Source organism: Taudactylus pleione, unplaced genomic scaffold, assembly GCF_031769625.1.
Source record: "Taudactylus pleione unplaced genomic scaffold, aTauple2 ptg000199l, whole genome shotgun sequence".
NCBI lineage: Eukaryota > Metazoa > Chordata > Amphibia > Anura > Myobatrachidae > Taudactylus > Taudactylus pleione.
In genome coordinates this window covers 8255400-8263773 of record NW_028284601.1, presented here as the reverse complement: position 1 = coordinate 8263773, position 8374 = coordinate 8255400, and the positions used below count along the sequence as shown (strand labels likewise).

At 44.5% G+C, this 8374-nt stretch overlaps 1 non-coding gene across 1 annotated transcript; it reads left to right on the top strand.

The window, feature by feature from the left end:
* The first annotated feature begins 6423 nt into the window (after positions 1 to 6423).
* LOC148518757 (U6 spliceosomal RNA) lies at positions 6424 to 6531 on the top strand. The gene has a single exon (XR_015878979.1). It is a non-coding gene; the product is annotated as a U6 spliceosomal RNA (small nuclear RNA).
* The last annotated feature ends 1843 nt before the right edge of the window (positions 6532 to 8374 follow it).

The following is an 8374-nucleotide window of genomic DNA, read 5'->3' as shown; positions in this document are numbered from 1 at the left end:
GACTCCCGGCTCTGCTCTCCCTGTTAGAGCAGGCCAGGAGTCCGGTAACCGGGGGAGACCCTGGATAACGCCACCTCCAGGCGTTATTATCACAGGGCTTTCCCCGATATTTTTTTCACATTTATTTTTAGTAACTCTGGTCGGATCACTTTTCCCATTACAGTTATGGGAAATGCGATCTGCTTTACTAAAAATAAGTGATACTTAGGGCTTGGAGTAGAATTTTATGAATTCTACTCCAATTGCCCTGTAATAACTATAGGTGATACTAAAATAATGTGAAAAGGGTGTGAAAACACCCTTTTTCACTTTATTTTAGTAAAAATAATGTTAATAAATAGAGCCCCTGGTGTGCTGGTCTTCCCACTCGTGGCTATTATTATGCAACTTTTTATGTCTGTGCACCCAGCATTTTATAATTTCTTTTGAGTGTGCAATACTTCTCTTTTTCTATATATATATATATATATATATATATATATATATATATATATATATATATATCTGTTTGTTATTGCCCAGTTTTGTCTTTTGATGTTTCCTATTGATGGCACAGCGGAATACACTGTGCTATGTAAGTAACTGTTAATAAATAAAATAAATAAATAAAATGAATATATGTGTAATTCCCCTGTGCATAGCAGTAGCATATTAGGGTAGCTGCAGAATCTAGATAGAACCTAGGGCCTCATTCAGACCCACTCGCGAGCGGCTGTCCGCTCGCAAGTGGGTCGATGGTCTGCACTGCGCATGCGCACGACGGAGGGAGCTCCGTCGTGCGCATGCGCGAGACGCGACGAGTGAAGGACTTTCCTTCGCTCGTAGTGTCTCTTCAAAGGGGGCGTGCTGTCGATGTTGACTGACAGCACGCCCCCTTTGTTGGGCGTGCCGGGGGCGTGCCTGCCAGACGGAGGTGTTCCCAAGGGAACGCCTACCGTCTGAAGCCAAGCCCACTGACATCACTAGTGATGTCAGTGGGAGTGATTTTGGCTCTGATAGAGCCAAAATCACTCCTGGCCTTGCGGTTGAAAACCTCAACCGCAGGCTGTTGCTCGCAGTGGCGATGGTCGCGATGGTTGCGTCGATCATCCTGCACGCTCGTATATGCTGTGGGTGGTGACCCACAGCTATACGAACGTCCAGGAGGAAGCTCCATATTACTGGAGGTGGCCCTGATTCAGAGTGAGCGCTCTGGTCAGAGCGTCCGGCTCTGAATCAGGGCCCTAGTTTGGTCTCTATTATAGTATAATGCTGTGATAGATTATGCTGATGCATACTGAGTGAATTACAAACCTATGCACGCAGTGTAGCAGTCTTCCTGCTTACTGAGTTACGCAGCGGCAAGGTCCATATAGAACTTGACTCATCTCGGTAGTTCCTATATGGTGGTCAGATTCCACAATGATCTTGTTAGAGGGGAGAGCACTGCAAAACAGTCTGCCCCACAACTATCCTAACTGCTGCCCTACATCACTGTGATGTTACTGTGTAGAGCAGAGGTTTTCAACCGGTGTGCCGCGGCACACTAGTGTGCCGTTGGCCGGTTGTGAAGTGTGCCGCGGGGCTGTCAGAGCCACCGGGCACATTTTACTGTACTTCAGCATCCCGGGCCGCTGAGCGACTCTGGAAGACTCAGGCGCGCCCGAGTAGTGACCTGCAAAGACGCGGCGACGTGACATCACAGGTCACGCACGCCGTATTGTCCATTGCCCTCCAGCTCTCTCTGCCAGCCAACGCCCTGCGCCAATCAGCCAGCCCGCGCTCTGTCTCTCTTTATCTCCCGCCCGGCAGCCTGCCTGGAAGCCCGCCCGCACGCGATCCTGCTGCAATGTGAGTGACAAGGGGGGAAGAAATGTGGGCTTTGTTTGTCGGTGGGGACCAGACATTTTTTTCTTCTTGGTGGGTACCAGCCATAGTTTATTTTTTCGTGGAAGCCAGTCATGTCATTTTTTTTTTTTTTTTTGTGAGAACCAGCCATATGTTATCCAGCCATATATTTTGACTATTTAGTGGGGAACAATGTGTTTTTGTTTGTGTGGGACCAGCCATAGGTTTCTTTTTCTGTGGGGAGCAATGTGGCAGTTATATTCTGTGGGGAGCAATTCTGTGGGGTTTAATGTGGTATGGTTGTTTTTTTTTTTTTTTTGTGGGGAGCAATGTGGGTTTTTTATTTTTTTTTCTGTGGAGGCCAGCCAATAGGATTGTTTTATTCTTGTGGGGGCCAATGTAGTGTGTTTTGGTCCTGTGGGAACCAATGTAGTGTGTTTTTTCATAGTCCGCGCACACCGCATCGCCGGATAGTGTGCCTTGGCAATTTTAAAATCGTGTGTAGTGTGTCGCGAGTTGAAAAAGGTTGAAAATCACTGGTGTAGAGGATAGTTATGACTATTTTACAATTGTCTAGCTCAAAATGGCTGCTGGAGTCTGTTTGATTAAGTATTAATCAGTACTCATATTGAAGAGCAACACCTCTACATATCATGGGACCCGCCGCCACTATTATAGAGTGAGTGTCCGGGCCCCTGATACTAGCTCAGGGAGGAGCATGCCGCAGCCTAATACAGAGGCTGTGTCCATGTCACTTACCCCCCGCATGATCTGCCAATTGATCTATGTCTGTGTAAAATAGGCCTGTATACATCAAGTATACTGCAGTATATTTCATTGCACTGAGGTTGTCTCTTTGATTCCCACTTTGAAAAAGCGGGTTCAACTGGAGCTGAAATGGCTCAACTGATAAGGCGACTACACCAGTGACAGTAGGTCCCAGGACCAAAACCAGTCTGGGACAGTTCGCTGTTAAAATATCCTGCCCCCTACGCCGTAGCAGAATGACGGCCACACGCGGCACATGAGCAGTCTCCCTGTGTGGAGGTAAGCCACATGTATGTATATATTTGTATTTTATATATAAGCCCTGCTTTAGAACATATATATATGTCTGGAGTGAATTTTATCCTGGGCTCAACCAGGGTCTTGGCTCAGTTCCTTCCATGGCTCTAACTATTGCTCATATTTTAAAATATTATTGTCACCTATTGATCTTGTATGTAGGTACGCGTATACATTATGGATATATATTGCTTCTTATCCTTACCGTACAGGCAGAGGAGGATGTGTTATCAGTTTTGCCTGATACCTAGCATATTTTAAAAGAAAGATGCTGCGATTGGAGGCTGGACTCTCCTGATGCTGTAGTTTGGTACAAAAACTCATATTTACATGTGTGTGTATGTATAGGTATGTATATATATATTATGTATACATATATATTTATATGTATATTGTTTGAATATGGGTAGGTATGCCTATACTTCCACAATCATTAGGTTTACCCATAATTCCATGGATGGGAAGCCGCCTGGGATTACCAGAAGCTGTAGGCTATATCCATATACTGTATATATAAAATATATAAAATGGTGGCTTTATAGACTAGAGTCATGTTCTGCAGCTTACATTGTGATAGTCACAATTCCCTAAGGCATTGCTTCTAGTATGGACCCTATGCATGTCCTGGGGCCTTCCTGTATGTCCGCACATGTATATAGTGGAGCAAACTTATAGGACTCTACGAATGCAGGAGATATATATACAGTCAGGTGCATAAATATTGGGACATTGACAGAATTTTCATATTTTGGCCTCTATTCACCACCACAATGGCTTTGAAATGAAACAAACAAGATGTGCTTTAACTGCAGACTTTCAGATTTAATTTCAGGGTAATTACATCCAAATCAGGTGAACGGTGTAGGAATTACAACGGTTTCTATATGTGCCTCCCACTTTTTAAGGGGCCAAAAGTAATGGGACAAACTAAACAATTCTAAATCTAACTTTCACTTTTTAATACTTTGTTGCAAATCCTTTGCAGGCAATTACAGCCTGAAGTCTGGAACGCATAGACATCACCAGACGCTGGGTTTCATCCCTGGTGATGCTCTGCCAGGCCTCTACTGCAAATGTCTTCAGTTCCTGCTTGTTCTTGGGGCATTTTCCCTTCAGTTCTGTCTTCATCAAAAGAAATGCATGCTCAATCGGATTGACTTGGCCATTGCATAACATTCCACTTTTTAACCTTAAAAAACTCTTTGGTTGCTTTTGCAGTATGCTTCGGGTCATTGTCCATCTGCACTGTGAAGCGCCGTCCAATGAGTTCTGAAGCATTTGACTGAATATGAGCATATAATATTGCCTGAAACACTTCAGAATTCATTTTGCTGCTTTTGTCAGCAGTCACATCATCAATAAATACAAGGGAACCAGTTCCATTGGCAGCCATACATGCCCACGCCATGACACTACCACCACCATGCTTCACTGATGAGGTGGTATGTTTTGGATCATGAGCAGTTCCTTTCCTTCTCCATACTCTTCTCTTCCCATCACTCTGGTACAAGTTGATCTTTGTCTCATCTGTCCATAGGATGTTGTTCCAGAACTGTAATGGCTTTTTTAGATGTTGTTTGGCAAACTCTAAACTGGTCTTCCTGTATTTGTGGCTCACCAATGGTTTACATCTTGTGGGGAACCCTCTATATTCACTCTTGTGAAGTCTTCTCTTGATTGTTGACTTTGACACATATACACCTACCTCCTGGCGAGTGTTCTTGAGTTGGCCAACTGTTGTGAAGGGGTTTTTCTTCACCAGGGAAATAATTCTTCTGTCATCCACCACAGTTGTTTTCCGTGGTCTTCCGGGTCTTTTGGTGTTGCTGAGCTCGCCGGTGCGTTCTTTCTTTTTAAGAATGTTCCAAACAGTTGATTTGGCCACACCTAATGTTTTTGCTATCTCTCTGATGGGTTTGTTTTGATTTTTCAGCCTAATGATGGCTTGCTTCACTGATAGTGACAGCTCTTTGGATCTCATATTGAGAGTCGACAGCAACTGATTCCAAATGCAAATGTCACACCTAGAATCAACTCCAGACCTTTTACTTTCTTAATTGATAATGAAATAACGAGGGAATAGCCCACACCTGTCTATGAAATAGCTTTTGAGTTGATAGTCCCATTACTTTTGGCCCCTTAAAAGTGGGAGGCACATATAGAAACCGTTGTAATTCCTACACCGTTCACCCGATTTGGTTCTAATTACCCTCAAATTAAATCTGAAAGTCTGCAGTTAAAGCACATCTTGTTTGTTTCATTTCAAAGCCATTGTGGTGGTGAATAGAGGCCAAAATATGAAAATTCTGTCAATGTCCCAATATTTATGGACCTGACTGTATATATATAAAATAGCATGATGATCTCCTGGTGCAGGAGTCTGACAAGTAAACTTCCTATGTTAGTACTGACTCTTCCTTTTAAAGAGATTGCCTTCTCATGCAACTATGTTTGTCTGGGTGTACGTGTGTATATATACTGATATATTCACATTCCTTGTATGAATATTTCCTAATAATTGGGAAAACCTATTTTTCAACCCTAACTGGGGTTATCACTACAGATATATCCCTTCTTTACTTGGGATAATTAATGCATTCTATGTCTATGTACAGGTGCCTTTCTCAGTATAGGTTCCAGTACTCAATATTATTGTCTTGTCGCATATCTCAATAAAATGAGGCTATAAAGTGGCCGCTAGGTACATTTCCTATCAGTACATAGAGAATCCAGGTTCTATTCCATCCTCAGGACCTAATTGTTTAAATGACAACAGACTGCAGTTACTGCTCCTGTGCCTGAAGGCCTAGGGCCACCCGCCGAATAGGCAGGGTCAGGTCTGGCTTGATTAGATTGGTGAGTATCAAGTAAATCCTTGGCCTTGCGGTTCAATTTTGAATCCCTCTCATTGTGATCACTATAACTTTCATGGGTCACTGGTGGGGATCCATCATGAAATATGTAATATTTCTATGTGTATCTTGACCGGTACAAGGTCTTATTTAAATCCGCCTCTTAACTAATACGCACTTCACCATTATAAGTGTTAATGTACTGATACTTACACTAGCAGACCGTGTTTAGGGTATATGTATAATCTCTATATGGATACACATCCCTAATGTAACAAGCTCAGGTATAGAGTCCTGTTGTACAACCTTCTTGTCTCCACTAACAATTTGCTAGTTTTCTACAGTATTTCCTAAGACAACATCGCCAGACTGAAGTCCGTGCTATAGAGCATTGGTCTTAGCCCACTGAACTACTTTCTATACCTGACGTGACTAGTTGCTGTGAGATGGAAAAGGTCAGTGACATGCTACATAGCGTCCAGAGGGCTTCTGGCTGCTCACAGTAAGTGGTACCTCACTAATGCCTCGGAAGAGGCTCCTATTTCATGCAACCTGACATTACAAGTCTCCCTTCCGCACCCTAGCTGCAGTCCTAGCAGCCATCCGCTCTCACAATCAGTTGGCTGTACTACACTTTAGAGCTTTCCTGGCGTGTGGGTGCATAGTTCCAACATTGAGAGTGCTCGCTTCGGCAGCACATATACTACAAATTGGAACGATACAGAGAAGATTAGCATGGCCCCTGCGCAAGGATGACACGCAAATTCCTGAAGCGTTCCATATTTAATTGTCACTTTATTCTACTAGAATCTGTTGGGGTTATAAAGGACTGTAGCGCATCTATGGGCTAAGGCACATCTTTACATTAAAGTGTGACAGTCATTATGTTCTGCGCAGGGGGCCTGATTGGTTTTCCTGTTCAGTATCTGTGGATATTTTCACCACACTGACGGGTACCTGATGGGTACCTTTAGGGTTGTCCTAGTGCTCTAGACTCGCTGTATGGGATGCTTCCCTATATTGGTAGCTCTCCCTGGGTGGCTGTTGCATCCGTGCTCTTTAACTGCCAGGGTATCCGGGTTGTTTTCATACAATGTTCGGGCCAGCAATTTGTACTGACTACGCACTTCCATCATGATGGAAGTTGTCTGTTGTTTGGGGCTGTTGTTGTGGTTTTCTTTTCAGGCCGGCACAGGGCGAGACCATAAAGTCCCCGCCTGGGGTGCCCCATACATGAGTTTGAGACCCGCCCCAAACGGTAGTGACGACTCTATAGGCAGGCAACTGATGGGCTGCCAGACACTCTTCCAGTGGTCTGCTATGGGGATTTATAACTGCAGGGTTTTAGTTGCTGTTTGATCCCTCTGTTTCAGAGTGGTGGTACTGCTGTGTGACCCTCTGAAAGGAATTGTGGTCTCAATTCTTTCAAAGTCGCCTCTGCCTCATACCCAGTGGGATCTCTATTTGTTGGAGAATTCTATGGTCTAACCTTGTAGTAGTTGGGCCTTGAGAATGGTCTAGTGCAACTGTTCGGTCTTGACTTTTGCCTCCCTGTATACTCTTGTTAGAAGTCTGTGGACAGGATCAGCTCTGTATCTGTAGATTGGTATTATTATACGTATATCTATATGAATTCTGTCCAGCAGTGCTGGGATTCTGCTGTCTGCGACTTATACAGCTTCCTATGTTCGACTCTGTTTCGGACTTGGTCTGTTTTCAGCTGAGCTTACGGTGTTTTTTGATGTTTTCATCTGTGGTTGTTCTCTCACTAATCATTATTCCATTCCAATTACGCTGTAAGTTGTGGGATTTCTGTGGTTGTTTAGCAAGGAGTTCTGATTGTCTCCTCTGCTCTGCGACACTTGATCCTCAGCTCTTGCCTTTCCATTGGGCCTACGGTTCTTGGCGATCCTGGTTTTCAGTTTTGCCAAAGGGTCGGCAAGTTCTCCGCGCTTCCCACCCGGGAGGTTGGCTTTGGGACGTCCCAACTGTCTTGAACTCCAATGTCCCCTAGTGGATGAAGGAGACAACAGGATTTTGGAACTTACCGATAAATCCCTTTCTCAGATTCCACAGGGGACACTGGACGCCCACCCAGCGCTGCGTACCTGCCGTGTTGTTGGTTCCTTATATGGTTGTGTGACTGCATGTGTCCCCTGCAGTGGGTTCATCTGTTCTCCTTCAGTCTGTATTGTTCTGTTCTGTGGTTCTCTCCTTCTCCTCATTTTCCTATTGTCCTCCATCTCCTCTCGGGTTCAGTTCTTAAACTGGGGCTGATGGGGCATAGAGGGGGAGGAGCCAGTCACACTTCTAAATTATTTAAAGTGCCAGGCTCTACTCTACCACCATCTATACTCCACTGTCTTGAACTCCAGTGTCCCCTGTGGAATCAGAGAAAGGGATTTATCGGTAAGTACCGAAATCCTGTTTTATTGACATCAATGCAAAAGACAGGTGTGACACCATGCATGTGCCTGGTATTGGGTGGGGGCTTTCGGCCAGTGGTCACTTATATAGGAGAGGCTACACAGCAGCCTGTGCACAGGGCACACAGTGACAATGGTGTGAGTGGTGGGTGAAGACGCTTTTGCCACCAGTCTGTATAGCGCTGTTGGTCACGTGGGACACTC